This window comes from Ambystoma mexicanum, chromosome 12 (assembly GCF_040938575.1).
Source record: "Ambystoma mexicanum isolate Mex_15411 chromosome 12, UKY_AmexF1_1, whole genome shotgun sequence".
Classification (NCBI taxonomy): Eukaryota; Metazoa; Chordata; class Amphibia; order Caudata; family Ambystomatidae; genus Ambystoma; species Ambystoma mexicanum.
The window spans coordinates 654,943,857-654,967,619 of NC_090936.1; the positions used below are offsets into that span (position 1 = coordinate 654,943,857).

The following is a 23,763-nucleotide window of genomic DNA, read 5'->3' on the forward strand; positions in this document are numbered from 1 at the left end:
AGTGGAAGGACTTAAGAGCTAATGATACTTGAAACGAAAGGGATGGCGCCCTGCCACTTACTTTTAGTCTCTTGACCTAAACATTTTGGTCAAGGCTAAGTTATTCAGCATGCTTAGTATGGCAAAAGCTATTTCATTAAGCTAACTGTCATACATATACAAAAAAGACGAGCTTTGGAGCCCCTCAAAGGTGCACTGTAGCTTTTTATTTAGCCATTGTCAGTGAATGCAGGGGGAATTTTTTCCCGCATTTAAGTCTAACATGAAACTAATTCGTTTTCTGGTGTACATAAGGATCAAATTACAGTCATCTTATTAAACAAATGCAACAAACAAAGGATAGCAAATGCTTAAGGGAAATTAACAAACAAGGCAAATGAATGCATAATCGATGATTTGCCTAGCTGTGCAATGGATGCAGCGAAACATGGTGTATTATTTAAACACAAGGCAAACACCTATGTGGGATGTGTGGAGTCCAGACCATGTGTCAGAGAAAAGACTTTCTTTCTTTCTGAGACTGGGTAGATTTGTTACTGGCTCCTAAAGGAAAGGGACCTAGTCGTTGGTCAACGACTAAAAACGGATCGAGTTGTGAAGCGGGAATGGGGGAATAAAGCCCTCAAAATGATGTAGTCCTGTGACGTTTCGGCGGAAAGCCTTCTTCATTTGCCTTGACTTGGTCTCCCCTATATGGAAAACAAAGGAAAGAAAAGAAAAAGAGGGAAATGGGCTCAGAAAATATTGTAGAGCTCGTCTAGGAGGTTCAAATCTGATGCTAGTTATACTGGGATGCAATAAAATCTAATTGAGACCATGTGAGTGAACAATATGTCATTGTCCACTGGCTTGCTGGCACTTGGTTACTGACCTGGACAGTAATCAGAAAGTGGTGTTTTCTTCCAGTTGGTGGTACCAGGGGACTGGGAAAAATGAGTGGCGGACCTCTTCAAGCAGTAGGAGGGGATTTCTGCCGCTAGGTAACTGGTGTGCTGGATGCACTTGGGTATTGGGAAAAATATTTAAAAAACACAGAAAGCATATATGTATGAGTAAATAAATGGTAGTCACTAATGTGTAGTGGAATGCTTGACTAAAACAGTTGACATACAAGTACCTGTTGGCACAGTCCTGCAGCCGTTTGGAGATTCTTGGCTGTGTTCAGTTGTGCGAGGACCTTATGAATGATGCTTGTAAAAGGCAATCAGGCGCTGGTCCACATATTGGTGGGGCTCCCAGGATTATGGGGTGTGAATTTTGCCGCGCCTTAATGTGGCTGCAGGACCCTGGAAATGAGAAACCAGGGTACAGTTTATCAAGAAGACGCTCTAAAGAGATTCAGAAAAATCTGATGCTATGAGACTTCTGAAAGCAAGGGGCGGAAGGCGCCCGCCCGTGTTGGGTTGGATCGTGCCGTCGTGAGAAGACAGGAGCTTAGGACACGGGTAGCTTCCGTGGCGGGGGCGGTAAACCCCCGGCTCCTTCGTGGCAAGCCCTGCAGGGCGCTCTTACCTATGTGTCCGAAAAGTGAGTCGATCGCTTTCTTGGGCTGTGGAGGTCGGCTACGAGAGCCGGCGTCGGAACAGAGACAGTCAGAGCTGCATCGCAAGTACGCTCAGCGCAGGCGCAGGTAAGAAGTGTCTGTTCCCCTGCACATGCACGAACCATGTCGGTCCAAGGGTTGGCATGGTAACCGAACAGTTTATGCGAAGCGTAATATGGCGTTAAAGGAGTGGGGTGGAATCAGAGCTTCTATCGTGTGGGCTGTGAATGGGAATATTGAATAGGGAAGATGTTGGTTGCGATTACGGAGGGCACAGATGTACATCCCCCATATACTGGTAGATTCTTATGGATTGAATAGTAAGGCAGTTTGTTGCCGCGATGATTGTAGGCTGCGTGTTGTTTACAAAATAGACAGTGACACAAGCATTTCAAAACTCAAAGTAAATATGCTCAGCATCAATTGGTGTGCGTATGATGATATATATATATATATATATATATATATATATATATATATATATATATATATATATATATATATATATATATATATGTACAAGTGATACCAAATAGGAGTGAACCATGGCATATGCAGGAAAGACAAGGTTGGCACAGGATGAAACCCATTAGCAAATAAACTCTTATTGTGCATAACATTAATTGCTTTGCATGAAATGATTGCGTGTACATTTTCACGAATGGTACATAAGGAAGCACATTGCTAGTTAGTGCTCCACTTTATAGAAAATATAAAGCACCTAACAATACAAGGACATGATGTGTACTTGTGCGGTCAGGCGTTGATAGCACACCTGGCATATTGCTCGAGTACAGCCACATAGTGGACTGTCCTATTTGTGTGAAGGAAAAGAAGTGGTGGGTCCCCCCACGAGTTTAGTGAAAGGGGTAGGGAGTAACCGGTCATCTGAAGGTATTTGGCATGGCCTCGTTGAGACCCTTAGTAGTAGCCTTAAGTTTAAAAATCCACCATGATTCCTTATTGTTCAGCGCATTGGATGCATTGGTGGTGTTGGCTACTGTATCTGCAATCCACCAGTATATATCATCCGCACTATGTTGATACTCCATGAAGTGCGAGACTAGTGGTGCTGTGTGGACTCGACATCGAATCCTAGAGCGATGTTCGCCAATTCTTTTGTTGACTTGCCTCTGGGTCTGGCCAACATATCTGAGTCCGCAAGGACATTCAATGATGTAGACCACATTTGTAGTTTTACAATTTGAGAAATGTTTGATCTTCCATTCCTTTCCTTCAATTTGGAATGATGTTGTTTTCCTAGTAAACCTGCACACATTACATAATACTTTATAGCAATGCCTTGGAAGCAAAGCACATTACATAAAAAACTACCCTTTCATTATTAACTTTAACTATACATCATTATAGAAATATGTTGAGGAATAAGAGGATGGATTTAGTTTTATTGTCCCCATCCTGCATGCAAAGTCACAATAGCATCATGCAGATTAATGTGAGCCTAACAAACCCCCCTTGGGTAAAGCCATACTCATTATTTCATAAAGCCTGCAGCAATATGCAACCGTCTCACACCTGATCACTCCCTCCCATGCACATTTCTAAATGGACAAATGTTCCTGCTAATAGTCCACCCTCCCTTCCATCAGTGCCTAATGGTTCACATTGAAATGCTCTTGACACAGAGCAACTTGCAAGCCCCTCTGCTGCTGCCTGGAGCTCCTTGGGACATTATTCTGGCAGAGACTTCGGAAAGAGTAAGGTGTCCTGCTGCCAGGACAATTACTGTGCTGAGCAGGAATTACTCAGCACACATTGTCCTGCCAGGGGGACACCTTTCCCGTTTGGGCACCTTCATTGAGGTGCCGAACAGGAGAGGTGGCCCACAGACGAAAGTCCCAGTCAGGCTCTCAAAAGAGCATGTGGGATGGCAGTGTGCCCTCCCTCAGCCCCCGCTCGGTACGCCACTGTGTCCAGGTGTTCTCCAGCCGATCAAGATATGAAGCTTTACAGTCCCTGGTGCCACATCTATGAGTTTATGAACCACCCTTGTGCATTTCACCCATCCTACGGATTGAAGGGCTTCAACACACCACATAAGACTTCCTCCATTAGGTTCTACACTTTTTTTTGTCAAAATGTTATATTCAAGAAAGAGCGTGATCAGTAATTTCAACAAAGTGATACATCCTCATCATATACCGCCACAGATTCCTTACATAAATCAAGAAATGCAACCTTTCAAATACAATTTTCCATCAAAGAGGCACTAATAAAAACAACCACAAACAGCAATACATAAGGAAAGTCGGTGGGTACAAGGTGTGTTTGTGACAGACAGCAACAGGAACATCGACAAGACGGAGCACACTGATACAACAAGCATTAGCAATGCGAACAGTTTGGGCTTTTTTGTAGGCATGGCAAAGGCACTTGTCAGGCACAGTCGTATTGGTATTAACTGCCCATTGGTAGTTGCAGGTGCAAAATGTGGCAGTATCTGGGCATCTAAGCAGTGCCCGGCAAGTTCCTAATATTATACACAAGCCAAAACTGTTGGCTTTGCCAATGCTTGTGCTTAACAGCACTTCAATGAAATCAACACAGAGTGCTTATAAATTAAGTAGCTGACTGCAGACCTGGCTTCAGCATTTTTATTACACCAGTAGCGTGTTTACAGCAGCAATTAAGTCTGCAAGCTGTGTGACCCTCCTCATATGCCGACACCTGAAGGGTTTCTGTCAAAGAGGCTGATACCTTAAAAGTAGGTACTGGGACAAGCAAGAGGAACATGGAGGTAATATGCCTGAGAGATATGTGTAGAAATGAGTATTTCTACACATAAAGTTGACTTACGACTGTGCCGGCACTGTTGTTACCGGACCGGCACAGTATGACTCTGCGGGCAGGTGCCGTCCCGCCCGCAGAGTTTCATGGAAGCACCAAAACCGTTATTAACTGTGACGTTGCTTCCTTGGTCCCCATTCCCATTGAGTCCTATTGGACTCAATGGGAATGGGGACGAACAGAATTACCGGCGTCTGACTTCCCGGCCACCGGGGTTGGTGTTACTGGGAAATCAGGTGCTGGCAATTTTTGTCGGGTCTGGCGGCAACCCACTGGTTTTACCGGCAGGGTTACCGCCAGACCCGTAATGAGGCCCATAGTCTTGTTATTGTTAACAAGATACAGTATTATTCTTCATAAAGTACCTATGCTGCTATCACACCCGGCTGGTGTGCATAGTGTAGTTCATTCCACAAGCAGGAGAGCCCCATGGGAGCAACCGCTCTGCCTGCCGCTCTGTGCTTTTCTGTGCAGCGCCCTGCAAGACCCTCACACGCCTCCTCGACCACAAACGGCATGCCCTTGTGGCGTCGGGCAGAGCGTTGCGGGCAACACAGTATGCTGTGCCGAAACATCAACACAGTAGGCATACATGGTTGTGCTTCTCACCCCTTACAGCATCTGCAGGTAAGAAGCCCTCAATTCCGAACACAAGTGGGATATTGCGTTGGTGCATGGGTGCAGCAGGCACGCATTATGTTGCCTCCCTTTTACAATGGCCTGTGCTCAAACCCTGAGTCAGGAGATAAGAGAAATGTTGTGCTGCTGCAAAGTGCCACATCTTCTCTCCTCCATGTCCTTTGGTCTCACGTCCTTAGTTCAGAAGATGTGCATGAGTGGAGTACTGTACTGATGTATTCCTCTTTTGTGCAGATCAATACAGAAGCCCTGCCGGATTATTTGTCAGTGAGTAGGATTGATACAGCCTTCTCTTTCAAACCCCACTGCCACAAGCTTGTTAAAGCATGTTCGCTGCTTCTAGTGCAGTTCTTGGTGTAATCCCCTGGTTTAGCAAAGTCTTCCATACCAGATGATGCTCTTAGAAAGTGGAACTGTTCCTATTTCATCAACCTTGCGGCAGTGGAAGCTGCCAATGTTGTCAACGCTGTGAGGCCTCATTAGAATATGTTTCACCATGAAAATATATTAAATAAATAAAATAAAAATTGTACCTACTCCTGCTCACATGGAGATCACGGTAGCAAGTGTATTAATCTTCTCCACAGCAATATTACCAGTCTAGCTATTTTATAGGCTGTGTATATCATACATTTGTTAAGCAGGAGATGCATACAGCAGGCGCAGGCAGTATGTAAAAACAGATTAATTGGTATGCTTATTAATGCCTTTCAAGGGTGCCCCAGTGATTGGTGGTGTTCCACAGGTGGGGATTATATTTATAACATGTGTTTATCCCTTCCATGATGATTTTCTGGATGCCATATTGGGTGCTGGAATGGTAAGTGGGGAGCAGGTGCAAGTGGATCTCGGTCACCTGGCCTAAGCTCCGCCCACCTGGTGCCTTCCTGCCTGCTGCTCTTTTTCACCACTTAGCAAGCCCCGCCCACCTGGTGCCTTTCTGCTTGCCGCTCTGTTTCCCTACTCAAGGAGCCCTCCAGCCTCTTTTCCTTTGCAGATGGGGAGCAGGTGCAAGTGGATCTAGGTGACCTGGCCTAAGCACCACCCACCTTCTTAGCCCTGCCTCTTCTTTCCTGCTCTTAACTATTTGATCAAGGGTGTCTCTCACCTGGGCGTCCTAAGCGAAGGGCAGACGAAGAAAAGGGCAATTCCTGTTTGGGCCTGCTCAGACCAGGAGGACCCAGGGCCCGACCCCCTGCTCAGACAGCAGGTACGCATGCACCAACATGTGTTACCCCCTCTGTCCCCACAGGCCATCCCCACCCTCTCTGGTCCCCCTGTGATGTTCCCTTGTGCCCCAACCCTTCTCGCACACAGGTGTTGCCTGGTTTGCTTGATTCTTCTACCCTGCCCCCCCTACCCCATTCCAGGCTACTTCTACAGGAGTCTGTCCTGATAAATTCTGGTTTCACCATCACCGTCTTGTGGCCAATGCTGGATTTGACTTTTATGGACTTCATTCATTATGCGTTACTACTGACTTCTGCAATTCTATTCGCTCTCCACTCTTGCTTCTCCACTCTTTTTGGCTGCTTACTCTGTGTTCTCTCCTCTTTTCCCTTCTCCCTTTTCATATCTCCTCCCCTTACTTTCTTCTATGCACTTACTCTATCAGAATTGTCCCTGGACCTAATATGATAGCAACCTCGTCTGTTTCCTCCACACTTCCATTACTGTTTTTTCCTCCCCACTCCACCTCCAGCACTATCTGAAATGTCGTCAGGCCTAGTATGATAGTCGCTTGTTTTGTTCCTCCCCTCCCTTTCTGCACCCCTCTCCCTCACCTTTTGTTTTTCTCCAGCTCTACCAGAAATGTCGTCAGGCCTAGTACGGTAGTCGCCTGTCTGTTTACATTTCCTTCCCATTCTCCCCCTCCCTTCCTTATCTATGTCTTAGCTCTTGCACTATCTGAAATGTCGTCAGGCCGAGTACGATAGTTCATTTCACATCCTTGCTGTTTATGGCCTGTAAGAATGTCATTGTATTTTCCCTTGTTCCCTCCCTTGCCTTGAAGCGCTTTGAAACACATTGTGTATAGGCGCTATATAAGTAAACTATCATCATCATCATCATAAGTGTTTGTCTTTATCTCTCTCTACCTGTCTCTCTCACACAATCTTTGACAAAACACCCTCCATAAACTAAATGCACTCTTGCCACTGCAATAATACACCTTGACCATTAACCTCATATAATTTCAAGGTCTTTGATAGACCCTGAAAGTATAAAAGGTGCAGTCTAGAGGTGTTCCTCAGATCTCTGTGGTGGGGACTCAACCCACAGAACAACCTTACTGGCTCAACAGATGGCTATAGTCGGCCATGGTCCATAATCTCTGTCCATGATCGGCAAGACTTGACCATGATTGGCGATGCTTGGCAATGGTTAGCTATGATTGGGGATGGTGGGCCATGGTTGGCAATGATTGACTTGGGGATAGGCAACTGTGGTTGGTTTGGACGCTGGCAAATGTCAGCAATGGCCAACTGTGTTTGGCAATGGTCGCCTTAACCATTAGGGCATTAATTTTGGCTCACATGCAGAGGGGAACTAAACCACCACCTGATGGAGCCAAAACTTATAAATTCAAATGTAATCAGTACTCAAATAATTCTACTAAAATAAAAAGTCAAATAAAAAATGAATCAAATAAGAGATAAAAGTAAGTTTGAGTCCCTGTAATATAGCCAGGGGTGTTAATGTCTCTGTTACAGAGATATACGTGTATCCTACGGGTCCGAATTTCCCATTCCCAGTTAGATTGCACAAAGGATTAATATGCCTGCTCTGATTTGTCTGTTAAATGCACTGCACATACCTACCATTCCAAACAATGGAAGAGCTGTAGCCCCTGCAGCCCACCCCTGAAATGTCCCTTCTTCTGGGTGCTCCAGCACGGGAGCAGGACTTTTTTTCATTTCAATAGGGCACTGCTGCTACACCAGAATGGGACAGCCTTTGAAAAACTGCCCATGCTGGTGTAGCAGCGGCGCACTATTTAAGTGATAAGCTCTCCGCTCGTACACATCAGCTTGGAGCTTTTCATTTAAATAGGACGTTGCTGCTACAGCAGTACAGGGTAGCTTCTGAAAGGCTTCCCTGAGCTAGTGTGGCAGCGGTGCCCTATCACCCACCAGATACAGAGGGACACCCTGCGGCAGACCGGGCTTACAGCCGCCCGTCTGCCTCATGGGTTAGAGCTTGCTGAGGTGGGTCGTAGAAAGGTTCTGGACCGAACAGGGACGTGCCTGTACTTCAGATTCCCATTCTAGAATCAGAAGACGCTGCTCTAGTATTTGTGTGAGTGGGTGGGGGCTGTGCATGGGGGATGTAGCCGCTTCCCTCGTGTGCTGAGGAGGGACACATTGAAACAATCAGTGAGGGATCCTAGCATTCTCAGTGTCCCAAAAACGAGTCTGTTTGGGTTGTAGCTGAAGACTGTGATGGGAGGCAGGCCTAGTTCTCAGTTGTCAAACCCTCAGAGGAAGCCACTCCCCAGGGTTATGATCAAGCTCAGTGGGACAACTTGTCAACTAACTGCCAACTCACCCTAGTTTTGGCAGAGCCCCCATTGTTTGTGATTGCCCAGATACAATTCCCTTTCACACTTTCCCTTCAACATAAAAAACATACAGTAGTCACTCAGTGGCCGATTAAAGCTTGCACCCTATGCCTGTTTAACCGCTGTGAGAAACCTGAAGGTGTCACCCTGGCTAAATCCCAGAGATCTGTCGTCCAGGTGGCCAGGACATGGTATCCCCCTTCCTTCAACACCTTTTCCCCATCCTCTTCCGTAGGACATTCAAAAACACTGCCCCCCCCCTTTTCCGACACGAACACTTTCGCACAACATGAAAGACAATGACTAACACCAGAGCCGTTTACCTGACTTGTCCCAATACCAGGGTCATGCAAAAGTCAGGCAATTTATCAGAATCACACACACCTGACGGCCCTTTCCCTTCCCCAGAGGGATAAAAAGGGGAGCAAGAGAGCATAGAGAGCACAGCACGAGCGAGGCAGACCGCACAATGAGACAGCTATCATGACCAGGCAGTTCAAGAGGAGGAGAAAGGCGACAAACATCGAGAGGCAGACAAGGAGCGACACAACCTTGCCCTTCTTGAGAAAACCCAGCGAAACCTCTGCAAAAGGAATCGTAAGACCGAGGACAATAGACCAAGTGTCCTGCAGCAGATGTCAAAGGTACACCGAGCGTATTGACGCTGATAAACTGGATTGAGGGAGACTCCTGCTACCATGGTACCGGCCTTGACTCCAGTTGTGAAGAAAACCAAGCGGTTCATCACAGCCAGTGAGTCGAAGGAAAAACTGATAAGAACCGGGCTGTGAGGAATGAAAGTAAAAGAAGTTCAAAGAAAAATTGTAAAGGGGAGACCAGCTGGAGAAGGGGACCAGCACCACGTGGGTGCTGCTTCGAGAAACTCTGGTCGACTCTGATTGATCCCTGAGTGAAACTACAGATACCAGAAGGCCGTAGGAGAGCCGTCGAGATAGCTCAAAGTGGTCATACAGGAGGTCAAGCAAAATCCCTGTACAGTCGAAAGCCTTTGACCTAAGAACTATAAGAAAGCAAGGGAAATAAGGAACAAGTTACTTACCTGTAACTGTTGTTCTCCAGCATGGGTCTGGGATGGATTCGCTGGGAATCATTGGTCTCTGGGTCATACTGCCCCCAACCAATGACTGCCCTCTACCTAAGCCCCTCCTCTGGCAGCCATCTTCAGATTTGGTAGCACGTAAAGTGGCAGTATGACCAAGAGAAGAGTCACAGAGGGGTTTGAGGGAGGGTTCACATGTGAATCCATGCCAGAACCATGATGGAGAACACCAGTTACAGGTAAGTAACTTGTTCCTTCTCCAGCATGTGGTCTGGCATGGATTCACATGCTCATAAATACAAGAATACATAGCAGTACACACATGCAGAACCACGGGAGGTGGCAAGGCTCAACATTAAGCATTTCAACAACGAAACATTAAGCATCTCTTACCTCCTAACCAGGCTCACCTTCAGGCGAACAGGTTGCACAGCACTGCCTGGCCGACTCTGGACTCCTCCCTGGAATCCCGGTCGACGCAGTAGAATCTTGTGAAGGAGTGCGTCAACCTCTACGTAGCAGCCCTGCAGATGTCCAGCAGGGACACACCAGACAGGAACGCCATGGTAGCAACAATCGCTCTGGTTGAATGGGCTCTCGGACAGCCAGGTAACGGTCGGTTTGCCAACCGGTGACAGAGCATGATGCAGTGCATGATGCAGCCGGAGAGCCATCTGGAAATGGAAGCCTTCGAGAGTGCCTTCCCTTGGTTCATAGGTCCAAAGTTCACAAACAGCTGTGATGTCTTCCAAAGACTCTTCATGCGGTCCACGTAGAACTTCAGCACTCTAGCCACATCCAGCAAGTGCAAAGTCCTCTCAGCCGGCGACAAAGGCAACGGGAAGAAAACAGGTAACACCAAAGGCTCGTTGAGATGGAAGTCCGACGGCACCTTGGGCATGAAGGAGGGGTGCATCCTCAGCACTACCCTCATCTCGTGGAATGTCAGGTATGGAGGTTTACAGAAGAGGGCCTGGATCTCTCCCACTCGTCGTGCAGAGGTGATGGTCACAAGAAACACTGTCTTCCACGACAGGAACTTCAACGGTGCCAAATGCAGAGGCTCGAATGGCGGCCCCATGAGCCTGGTCAGCACCACGTTGAGCTCCCACGCCGGGGCCTCACCGGCAGGAACGACCGGAACAGTCCTTTCATGAACTCCTTCACCAGGCGATGAGACCACAGAGATGACCGCCCGAAGTTCTGGTGTAGCGGGAGATAGCCGCCAGATGGATCTTGATGGAGGCATGTGCCAGCCCCGCCTTGGCCAGCGATAGTAGGTACGGCAGCACTTGAGGGGTTAATCTTCTGTGCACGGCACCAGACAGAGAACCTCTTCCATTTGTGTCCATAGCACTTGAGAGTCGAGGGCGCCCTGGCCTTTGCAAGCAAGCACCTCCTTGCAGTCCACCGGGTTATTGTACCCTCGAACTCTAGTGCTGCAGGAGCCAGGCCTGCAGGTTCAGCGATCCTGGGTCGTGATGGAGGATGGCGCCTCCTTCCCTGGCGAGAAGATCCGCGTCCGCCGGAAGTTTGACCAGGGGGACGCTGACATGTCCACAAAATCCGGGAACCAGATCTGCCTCGGCCACGCCGGTGGGACAAGGATCATCCTGCACCAGGACTGTCTGAGTTGACTGAGTCGCAGCAGCAACGGCAACGGAGGGAACGCATACAGGAACAGGCCGTCCCAGGGGAATGAGAAGGCATCGCCCATGCTCCCCGGCTGGGGAAACCTGCTGGCGAACCTCTGGCACTTGGCATTCGTCACCGTCGCGATAGGTCGATCTGGGGATTGCCCCATCGTCGGAATAGGAGATCCACTTGATCCTGCCGAAGCTCCCACTAGTGGCACGAGCGCAGCTCCCTGCTGAGTGAGTCGGCAATGGTTTTCTTTATTCCTGCCAGATGGAAAGGTACCAGGAGCATCCCTTGGGCAATGGACCAGTGCTACAGATCCTGCTTCCTGATGTAGAACATTGTGGTGGTGTTGTTGGTGAAGACCCTTACCACCTTGCCCTTGAGGGACGGAAGGAACACCCTGAGGGCCCAGAACATGGCTATGAGCTCCAGGACGTTGATTTGTAGTGACCTCTCCTCCGGGAGCCAAAGGCCTCTTGCGTGGAGATCTCCGGTGTGCGCTCCCCATCCTTCCAGGGAGGCGTCCGTCGTCACTGTTTCCTGATGTGCTCTGTCTGGAAGTCCATGCCCGCCGCTAGATGCGCGCAGGTGCCCCACCACCAGATCGCTTGGCGGAAAGTCTCACTGAGTGAGATCCTGTCTTTGAAGCTGCCTGCCACTTGCATCCAAAAGGCGTCGAGGAACTCCTGCAGTGGTTGCATCAGCAACCTGCATAGGCGCATGCAGTAAATGCACGATGACATCATGCCGAGTAGGGACTTGATGGACCTCACCCTAGCCACGTCCATGGTCAACAGCCGTTGTACCTTGCCGAAGATGGCCTTCGTCCTTTCCTCCGACCGCAAAGCCAATCGTGCCACTGTGTTGAGTCTGGCTCCCAGGAACAGGGCGTCTTGCGACAGTAACAAGTGGGGTTTTGCGAAGTTGATCGAGAATTCCAGATCCGTGAGCAGTTGGACGGTCTTCGCTGTGTGATCGACGGTGAGTTTCCTTGACTTTGCTTCGGATGAGCCAATCGTCCAGGTAGGGGTAAATGTGGATCCCCTGCAGGCGCAGCCGCGCCACCTCCACCGGTGCCAGGCACTTGGTGAAGACCCTGGGTGCTGACTTCAATCCGAAGGGAAGGGCCTTGCACTGATAGTGTCGTCCTTAGACCACAAATCGTAGGAACTTTCGATGTCCTTTGAGAATGGGGATGTGGAAGTAGGCATCCTCCAAGTCCAGCGACGATAGGAAGTCGCCTTCCTCCAGCTGTCCCAACACGTGCTGGAGGGTGACCATCCGGAATTTCTTGGACTTGATGCATTTGTTTAGACGACGAAGGTCCAGGAGGGGTCGCCAACCGCTGGTCTTCTTTCGGGCGAGGAAGTACCGCGAGTACACTCCGGAGCCCCTGGAGCCTCTTCGGGACAAGTTCTATCGCGCCCTTTTTCAGCATTGCTTGTACCTCCGAAGTAGCTGTGGGACGTGGTTTTCCTTCCTGGCCACAGGTGGTAGACGGGGACACTTTCTTTGGAATTCCAGAGTGTGCCCGCGGCCCAGCGCGTCCAGCACCCAACGGTCGGTGGAGATGGACTCCCACACGCTGACAAATTTCACCAGCCGGCCTCCCACCGGGGTGCTTCGGTGGGGGCCCGATGCCGTGGCCGGTTCAATCATGCTTCGCCAAGGCCTTGGCGTCTTGGCCTCCCTGGCGACGACGATGTCCTCCGGCCTTGCCACGGCCTCTGTAGGCCTCCTGTGACGATGAATGGGCCGCTTGGCGGTACGACGAGGAAACGCCACCAAATCCTTTGGAGGCACCTTGAGACTTGCCTCCAGAGGTCCGAAAGGGTGGCCGTCGTTGTTGGAGATAACCCAAGTCCCGAGCCGTCTCGGTGTCCGTCTTGATGGCCTGCAGTGACTCGTCCACTGCCTTGCCGAACAGGTTGTTCCCGTCGAAGGCCATGTCCAGTACCCTGGTCTGCATGTTCTGATGGAAATCGGTGGCCTTAAGCCAACCGCGCAGACGAAGGCAAACGCTGTTGCCCATCTGGCGAAAGCCGGTGTCGGTGATGTCCGTGGCCACCGGGATGCCGTTGTCCGAAGCCACCTCACCTTTCTGCAGGAGTTCAAGGGCTTCTGCCCTCTTGTCGTCTGGGAGGAAGTTCAGGAGGGAAGCGATCTTGAACCACAGCTCCCTGTTGTAGCGCACCGCGATCGCGAGGGCGTTGGCCACTTTGATGGTCGTCGCCGCCGACGAGATGACTCGTCGCCCCATGGCGTCCAGCTTCTTCCCCTCGCCGTCCGGTGGGGAAGTGGAAGCTGATCCCGTCGCCCCTGCCGATTTGAGCCCAGACCGTTATCAAAAGCGACCACCTGCTGGGAGGCGAGCTTGTACACAACCGGTGCGCTGACCTGAGTGGCAGCACGCACTTCAGAAGCTGAAGGGATTTGAGAGAGCAAAACAACATTCTGATATCACGGGCCCCGATCAAAGACTACTACTGAGGACAACTGAAACAAGCACGTCTCCCAGGAAAGGAGGCAACTGGAGTACTGGCCTGCTTGTCCGTGGCGTGAAGCGGCAACAGGGCCCCTAATCCTGCACTGTATGAGTCTAAGACACACGTTTGAACTGAGACTAATGGAAACACCTCCTTCCCGAAAGATAGGGTGCCGACCAAGCCAATCCTCAGGCCAACAAAACAAAGGAGGGAGAGGGCATAGGTGATTACGCAGCGGACTTCTGGGAAGAAAACCACAAAGTGGACAGTGCATATAAACCGTAAGAGAAACCAAAAGGAGGGAAGAGGTGTTAGAGATTACAACAGCACCTCCCTAGTGAGATAGAAGCCAAGGCTTGTGGCTCTGCCGTCTTCGGAGTACCGCAGCCGGGTGGTCACGGACAGCACCATTTGGTACTAAACGCTGGCCAGTGCACCTGCAAAGGCGGAACAAGTGTCTCTGGTGAACCACTTGACCAGTATCCAAAAGATCCTGAACCAACAGCAACAACTGGATGGTGCCTTGCCGAATCGTTGCGCCCGAAGCGAGCACCCCACTGACCTAAACAGCTACACAAACATAGGCTGAGAGGGAAGGGAGCAACTGCAACTCAACACTGGCTTGACCACCATGGGGAAAGACAGGGCAAAAACGCGACAACGCAGAGCAAAATGGAGCAGTACACAATCACTACCCAAGTGCCCCCGCAGGAGCAGGGCACCATGGCGATTCATTGGGACCGAAGGATGACAATATGTCCCTTAAAGACATCATGAATGCTATCACCAACTCAAGGACCTCCATGGAAAAAAAGATGGATGGCATAAGTACTGAGGTGTCGCTATTGCGCCATGAGCTGCAAAAATTCACGGCTCGTACCGGGGAAGCAGAAGGCCGCATGTCGGAAAAAGAGGACAGGCTGAGGACTGTAAATCACCAAATGACCGGAGCATTGGCACGCCTCAAGGCACTGGAAGAATGAGTGGAAGAGAGTGAGGGCAGAGCAAGACGGAACAACATCTGGATCCTTGGATTGCCTGAAAACTCTGAAGGCCCGAGCATGGAGCTATTCCTAGAGCAATGGCTTGCGGATCTATTCACTCCCAAGACCCTATCAAATTTCTTCTCAGTTGAACGTGCTCGCCAACGGGCAGACAAATACCCAGAGCTCCCCCGCGTATGGTAATAGCAAATCTCCTGAACTATAGGGATCGGGACGCCATACTGCAGATGGCCAGAACTAAGGGCTCCATAACATTTAATGGCCCCAGAATCGCCTTTTTCCCAGACTTCACCAGGGAGGTTCAGAAAGCGAGGCAGTCCTTCGACCCACTCAAGAAACGCCTTCAAGCTCTTCACATAAAATACGGACTTCTGTTCCCAGCACAACTGAAAATGTACCACAACCGTACGACATTGCATTTCACGGATCCCAGAGAAGCGTGGAGCTGGGTGGAAAGAAACCTAGAGGGTGACTGGAGGCCGAATCGGAGGCAAGACATCGACAGGAGTCGCCCACAACCAGAGAGAGCACCACCTGAGCTCCCTCAACAGGAGATGGAAGCACTGCCAAATGAAGGCAATGACTTCTGAAAGCAATCTCATCCTTTTTTTGAAGGGGCTACCAAATATTACAGCTAATATAGTGTTGTAATATTTGGTATCCCCTTGATTTTGAGAGGTAACATTTAACAAAGCACTGCTTGAACTATCCTTTGAATTGGGGAGGGGATGTAACGCTCACCTGATTCTCGCAGAGGCGCCGGTCTTGACTGGGCGACTACCGTATCTTCAAAGGTGATGTGTAGCACCCGGTTGGCTCTTTGGGCTGGACCTCTGTGCACTGTATGCCTGACTTCAAGAGTAAGATGTCTGCAGACAGAAAATATGGGATTAATGAACTGGGGTTATTGGGGTGTCCCTATCTCTTCCCTTTTTTGCTCTCCTGTAGACCCCCAAAGGTTAACGCTCTCACCTTAGGTAAGTGAATGCCGAGCTCTCCATCTGCCTCGGGGCAGGGTGCTGTAACCAGTTTCTTCACTGGATCGGTAGCGCAGGCCTCTTGACTTCAGAGGACTGCTGTCCGTCGTTTACTGCACGAACGGTAAGTTTCGAGTAATTCTATTGTCTTTAAAGTCTTTAGCAATGATGTCTCTTGTTTTGCAGGTTCCGGGGATGGCGGATGACGGGCTGAAGTGAGTTGAAGATGGAGTCCGTATGATGAATAGAAGCGCTTGGAAGCACGTAAGTAAGCGCTTGTTGCCTGCTTCACGATGCGCTCTAACTGTCTTTTATTTTGCAGGTACGAGTTCGGAGCGGCTGCAGGGTGCCGGAATACCCACTGGGGTTGATGTGGAAAGGAGTAATGGCACGTGAGTATCAAAGTTCCCCAATGTCTTTAAACGCACCTTGTTTTGTCTTTCAGATGCAGGATGCAGCGCCGAAGGCCTCCGGAGCGTGCGAAGAGTCGGTAAGCTTTTGTCTTTCAGATGCCGGAATGCAGTGTGAAGACCTCCGGAGCGCACGAAGAGTAGGTAAGCCTTTGTCTTTCAGATGCCGGAATGCTAACCTGTTCTTTCTTGTCTTTATAGGTGTTGCTGAAGACTGGATTCAGGATGGTAAGCCTTTTTCCTTAGGCCCAGGATCCGATGCAGAAGACACGATGAGCGTTCTGCTGCAGAGGATGCAGAATAACGCAAAGCAAGATTCATCCACCGGGTGTGGTTTAAATAGCCTCCTGTAGTGCTTAGGTGTCTCCTTCCACAGCCACGCCTAGGTAAGAAGAGTTCCTGCTTTCCAGAAGAGTTCCAGTGTTCTGAATCTAGGGAGTGGCTCCTGCCCCACCCAACAGGAAAAGTAGTTCCAAACAGAAGAGGATCAGAGGCTCAGCTGGCAGGCAAGTAAGCAGCATGGTCTGCTGCAGGTAAGTCCACCCAAGCATCATGAGCCCGGCGCTTCCAGCGCTGGGACTGGGCACATTTATGAGCCTGGTGCCACTGGCGCCAGGACTGGGTCCAAAAGGTCCCAATTGGGACTGGTTGGCCCTCGGAACCTGGGTTATGGATCTGCTTCCAAGGGAGTTGGGAAAACCCTGACCTTTTGGAAGCAGAGATCATGACAGGGGAGTACATCATAAGCCTACACTGTGACAGCTTCTGGAAGCCATCTCATCCTTTTTATGAAGGGGATACCAAATATTACAGCTAATATAGGGTTGCAATATTTGGTATCCCCTTGATTTTGAGGGGTAACATTTAACAGCGCACTGCTTGAACTATCCCTTGCATTGGGGAGGGGAGCACTTCATAAGCCTTCAATGTGACAGCTTCTGGAAGCCATCCCATCCTTTTTTTGAAGGGGATACCAAATATAATGGCTAATATAGGGTTGTAATATTTGGTATCCCCTTGGTGTTGAGGTGAAACATTTCACAAAGCACTGCTTCAACTATCCCTTGCATTCGGGAGGGGAGTACATCATAAGCCTACACTGCAACAGCTTCTGGAAGCCATCTCATCCTTTTTTGAAGGGGATACCAAATATTACAGCTAATATAGTGCTGTAATATTTGGTATTCCCTTGATTTTGAGGGGTAACATTTAACAAAGCACTGCTTGAACTATCTCTTGCATTGGGGAGGGCAGTACATCATAAGCCTACACTACAACAGCTTCTGGAAGCCATCATATCCTTTTTTTGAAGGGGATACCAAATATTACAGCTAATATAGTGCTGTAATATTTGGTATTCCCTTGATTTTGAGGGGTAACATTTAACAAAGCACTGCTTGAACTATCCCTTGCACTGGGAGGGGAGTACATCATAAGCCTACATTGTGACAGCTTCTGGAAGCCACCCCATTCTTTTTTTGAAGGGGATACCAAATATAATGGCTAATATAGGGTTGTAATATTTGGTATCCCCTTGATGTTGAGGGGCAACATATAACAAAGCACTGCTTAAACTATCCCTTGCATTGGGGAGGGCAGTACATCATAAGCATACACTTGGACAGCTTCTGGAAGCCATCTCATCCTTTTTTTGAAGGGGATACCAAATATTACAGCTAATATAGTTTTGTAATATTTGGTATCCCCTTGATTTGGAGGGGTAACATTTAACAAAGCACTGCTTGAACTATCCCTTGCATTCGGGAGGGGAGTACATCATAAGCCTACACTGTGATAGCTTCTGGAAGCCATCTCATCCTTTTTATGAAGGGGATACCAAATATTACAGCTAATATAGTGTTGTAATATTTGGTACCCCCTTGATTTTGATGGGTAACGTTTAACAACGCACTGTTTGAACTATCCCTTGCATTGGGGAGGGGAGCACATCATAAGCCTTCAATGTGACAGCTTCTGGAAGACATCCCATCCTTTTTTTGAAGGGGATACCAAATATAATGGCTAATATAGGGTTGTAATATTTGGTATCCCCTTGATGTTGAGGGGTAACATTTAACAACGCACTGCTTGAACTATCCCTTGCATTGGGGAGGGGAGTACACCATAAGCCTACACTATGACAGCTAGCTTCTGGAAGCTATCCCATCCTTTTTCTGAAGGGGATACCAAATATTACAGCTAATATAGGGTTGTAACATTTGGTATCCCCTTGATTTTGAGGGGTAATATTTAACAACGCACTGCTTGAACTATCCCCTGCATTGGGGAGGGAAGTACACCATAAGCCTACACTATGACAGCTTCTGGAAGCTATCCCATCCTTTTTCTGAAGGGGATACCAAATATTACAGCTAATATAGGGTTGTAATATTTGGTATCCCCTTGATGTTGAGGGGTAACATTTAACAATGCACTGCTTGAAATATCCCTTGCATTGGGGAGGGAAGTACACCATAAGCCTACACTATGACAGCTTCTGGAATCTATCCCATCCTTTTTCTGAAGGGGATACCAAATATTACAGCTAATAAAGGGTTGTAATATTTGGTATCCCCTTGATTTTGAGGGGTAACATTTAACAACTCACTGCTTGAACTATCCCTTGCATTGGGGAGGGGAGTACATCATAAGCCTTCACTGTGTCAGCTTCTGGAAGCCATCCCATCCTTTTTTTGAAGGGGATACCAAATATTACAGCTGATATAGGGTTGTAATATTTAGTATCCCCTTGATGTTGAGGGGTAACATTTAACAAAGCGCTGCTTGAACTATCCCTTGCATTGCAGGGGGGAGTACATTGTTTGTCTACACCATGCCTCCTTCTGGAAGCTATCCCACCTGTTTTTTGAAGGGGATACCAAATATTACAGCTAATATAGGGTTGTAATATTTGGTATCCCCTTGATGTTGAGGGGTAACATGTAACAACGCACTGCTTGAACTATCCCTTGCATTGGGGAGGGGAGTGCATCATAAGCCTACACTGTGACAGCTTTCGGAAGCCATCCCATTCTTTTTCTGAAGGGGATACCAAATATAATGGCTAATATAGGGTTGTAATATTTGGTATCCCCTTGATTTTGAGGGGTAACATTTAACAACGCACTGCTTGAACTATCCCTTGCATTGGGGAGGGAAGTACACCATAAGCCTACACTATGACAGCTTCTGGAAGCTATCCCATCCTTTTTCTGAAGGGGATACCAAATATTACAGCTAATATAGGGTTGCAATACTTGGTATCCCCTTGATTTTGAGGGGTAACATTTAACAACGCACTGCTTGAACTATCCCTTGCATTGGGGAGGGAAGTACATCATAAACCTACACTATGACAGCTTCTGGAAGCTATACCATCCTTTTTCTGAAGGGGATACCAAATATTACAGCTAATATAGGGTTGTAATATTCTGTATCCTCTTGGTTTTGAGGGGTAACATTTAACAAAGCGCTGCTTGAACTATCCCTTGCATTGCAGGTGGGGAGTACATCATAAGCCTACACTGCAACAGCTTCTGGAAGCCATCTCATCCTTTTTTGAAGGGGATACCAAATATTACAGCTAATATAGTGTTGTAATATTTGGTATCCCCTTGATGTTGAGGGGTAACATTTAACAACGCACTGCTTGAACTATCTCTTGCATTGGGGAAAGGAGTACATCAGAAGCCTACACTGTGACAGCTTCTGGAAGCCATCTCATCCTTTTTTTGAAGGGGATACCAAATATTACAGCTAATATAGTGTTGTAATATTTGGTATCCCCTTGATGTTGAGGGGTAACATTTAACAACGCACTGCTTGAACTATCTCTTGCATTGAGGAGGGGAGTACATCATAAACCTTCACTGTGACAGCTTCTGGAAGCCATCCCATTCTTTTTTGAAGGGGATACCAAATGTAATGGCTAATATAGGGTTGTAATATTTGGTATCCCCTTGATGTTGAGGGGCAACATTTAACAAAGCACTGCTTAAACTATCCCTTGCATTGGGGAGGGCAGTACACCATAAGCCTACACTACAACAGCTTCTGGAAGCCATCATATCCTTTTTTTGAAGGGGATACCAAATATTACAGCTAATATAGTGCTGTAATAGTTGGTATTCCCTTGATTTTGAGGGGTAACATTTAACAAAGCACTGCTTGAACTATCCCTTGCATTCGGGAGGGGAGTACATCATAAGCCTACACTGTGATAGCTTCTGGAAGCCATCTCATCCTTTTTCTGAAGGGGATACCAAATATTACAGCTAATATAGTGTTGTAATATTTGGTACCCCCTTGAGTTTGAGGGGTAACATTTAACAAAGCACTGTTTGAACTATCCCTTGCATTGGGGAGGGGAGCACATCATAAGTCTTCAATGTGACAGCTTCTGGAAGACATCCCATCCTTTTTTTGAAGGGGATACCAAATATAATGGCTAATATAAGGTTGTAATATTTGGTATCCCCTTGATGTTGAGGGGTAACATTTAACAACGCACTGCTTGAACTATCCCTTGCATTGGGGAGGGGAGTACACCATATGCCTACACTATGACAGCTTCTGGAAGCTATCCCATCCTTTTTCTGAAGGGGATACCAAATATTACAGCTAATATAGGGTTGTAATATTTGGTATCCCCTTGATTTTGAGGGGTAATATTTAACAACGCACTGCTTGAACTATCCCTTGCATTGGGGAGGGAAGTACACCATAAGCCTACACTATGACAGCTTCTGGAAGCTATCCCATCCTTTTTCTGAAGGGGATACCAAATATTACAGCTAATATAGGGTTGTAATATTTGGTATCCCCTTGATGTTGAGGGGTAACATTTAACAATGCACTGCTTGAAATATCCCTTGCATTGGGGAGGGAAGTACACCATAAGCCTACACTATGACAGCTTCTGGAATCTATCCCATCCTTTTTCTGAAGGGGATACCAAATATTACAGCTAATAAAGGGTTGTAATATTTGGTATCCCCTTGATTTTGAGGGGTAACATTTAACAACTCACTGCTTGAACTATCCCTTGCATTGGGGAGGGGAGTACATCATAAGCCTTCACTGTGTCAGCTTCTGGAAGCCATCCCATCCTTTTTTTGAAGGGGATACCAAATATTACAGCTGATATAGGTTTGTAATATTTGGTATCCCCTTGATGTTGAGGGGTAACATTTAACAAAGCGCTGCTTGAACTATCCCTTGCATTGCAGGGGGGAGTACATTGTTTGTCTACACCATGCCTCCTTCTGGAAGCTATCCCACCTGTTTTTTGAAGGGGATACCAAATATTACAGCTAATATAGGGTTGTAATATTTGGTATCCCCTTGATTCTGAGAGGTAACATTTAACAACGCACTGCTTGAACTATCCCTTGCATTGGGGAGGGAAGTACACCTAAGCCTACACTATGACAGCTTCTGGAAGCCATCTCATCCTTTTTCTGAAGGGGATACCAAATATTACAGCTAATATAGGGTTGTAATATTTGGTATCCCCTTGATTTTGAGGGGTAACATTTAACAACGCACTGCTTGAACTATCCCTTGCATTGGGGAGGGAAGTACACCATAAGCCTACACTATGACAGCTTCTGGAAGCTATCCCATCCTTTTTCTGAAGGGGATACCAAATATTACAGCTAATATAGGTTGCAATATTTGGTATCCCCTTGATTTTGAGGGGTAACATTTAACAACGCACTGCTTGAACTATCCCTTGCATTGGGGAGGGAAGTACATCATAAACCTACACTATGACAGCTTCTGGAAGCTATACCATCCTTTTTCTGAAGGGGATACCAAATATTACAGCTAATATAGGGTTGTAATATTCTGTATCCTCTTGATTTTGAGGGGTAACATTTAACAAAGCGCTGCTTGAACTATCCCTTGCATTGCAGGTGGGGAGTACATTGTTTGTCTACACTATGCCTCCTTCTGGAAGCTATCCCACCTGTTTTTTGAAGGGGATACCATATATTACAGCTAATATAGGGTTGTAATATTTGGTATCCCCTTGATTTTGAGGGGTAATATTTAACAATGCACTGCTTGAACTATCCCTTGCATTGGGGAGGGAAGTACACCATAAGCCTACACTATGACAGCTTCTGGAAGTTACCCCATCCTTTTTCTGAAGGGGATACCAAATATTGCAGCTAATATAGGGTTGTAATATTTGGTATCCCCTTGATTTTGAGGGGTAACATTTAACAACGCACTGCTTGAAATATCCCTTGCATTGCGGAGAGAAGTACACCATAAGTCTACACTATGACAGCTTCTGGAAGCTATCCCACCCTTTTTCTGAAGAGGATACCAAATATTACAGTTAATATAGGGTTCTAATATTTGGTATCCCCTTGATTTTGAGGGGTAACATTTAACAACGCACTGCTTGAACTATCCCTTGCATTGGGGAGGGAAGTACACCATAAGCCTACACTATGACAGCTTCTGGAAGCTATCCCATCCTTTTTCTGAAGGGGATACCAAATATTACAGCTAATATAGGGTTGTAATATTTGGTATCCTCTTGATTTTGAAGGGTAACATTTAACAACGCACTGCTTGAACTATCCCTTGCATTGGGGAGGGGAGTACATCATAAGCCTTCACTGTGTCAGCTTCTGGAAGCCATCCCATCCTTTTTTTGAAGGGGATACCAAATATTACAGCTGATATAGGGTTGTAATATTTGGTATCCCCTTGATGTTGAGGGGTAACATTTAACAAAGCGCTGCTTGAACTATCCCTTGCATTGCAGGGGGGAGTACATTGTTTGTCTACACTATGCCTCCTTCTGGAAGCTATCCCACTTGTTTTTTAAAGGGGATACCAAATATTACAGCTAATATAGGGTTGTAATATTTGGTATCCCCTTGATGTTGAGGGGTAAAATGTAACAACGCACTGCTTGAACTATCCCTTGCATTGGGGAGGGGAGTACATCATAAGCCTACACTGTGACAGCTTTCGGAAGCCATCCCATTCTTTTTCTGAAGGGGATACCAAATATAATGGCTAATATAGGGTTGTAATATTTGGTATCCCCTTGATTTTGAGGGGTAACATTTAACAACGCACTGCTTGAACTATCCCTTGCATTGGGGAGGGAAGTACACCATAAGCCTACACTATGACAGCTTCTGGAAGCTATCCCATCCTTTTTTTGAAGGGGATACCAAATATTACAGCTGATATAGGGTTGTAATATTTGGTATCCCCTTAATTTTGAGGGTTAACATTTAACAAAATACTGACTGAACTATCCCTTGAATTGGGTAGTGGAGTACACAAATTCTTTCTGTGCACTGTGACTCTGGGCCAGCCCAAGGGGTGCTCGGGGCACCGACACACAATTAATGTGACAGGGATTACCCTGATCGCCGTGGTCACACGACAAGACCGCAGCTGCCGTGGGCTCCCGGACAAGCAGCTGCTCTGCGATCACACAGCGGGCCAGTGGCCTGGAGACACCTAGGTTATACATGCTTGTCTGGGGGCACCCAGACTGCACCCAGACTAGCAGGGCCGCAGGCCTGTGATCACACAGGGTAGGCTTGCAGGCCCAACACAATGAGACACAGAGACAGAGTGCCATTACATTTAGTCT

At 47.5% G+C, this 23,763-nt stretch overlaps 1 long non-coding RNA gene across 1 annotated transcript; it reads right to left on the minus strand.

The window, feature by feature from the left end:
* Positions 1 to 419: 419 nt before the first annotated feature.
* LOC138513038 (uncharacterized) lies at positions 420 to 1,223 on the minus strand. The gene is made up of 3 exons (XR_011281664.1): positions 1,118 to 1,223; positions 872 to 1,001; positions 420 to 689 (listed from the first exon to the last, which is right to left on the minus strand). It is a non-coding gene; the product is annotated as an uncharacterized lncRNA (long non-coding RNA).
* Between the last annotated feature and the right edge of the window lie 22,540 nt (positions 1,224 to 23,763).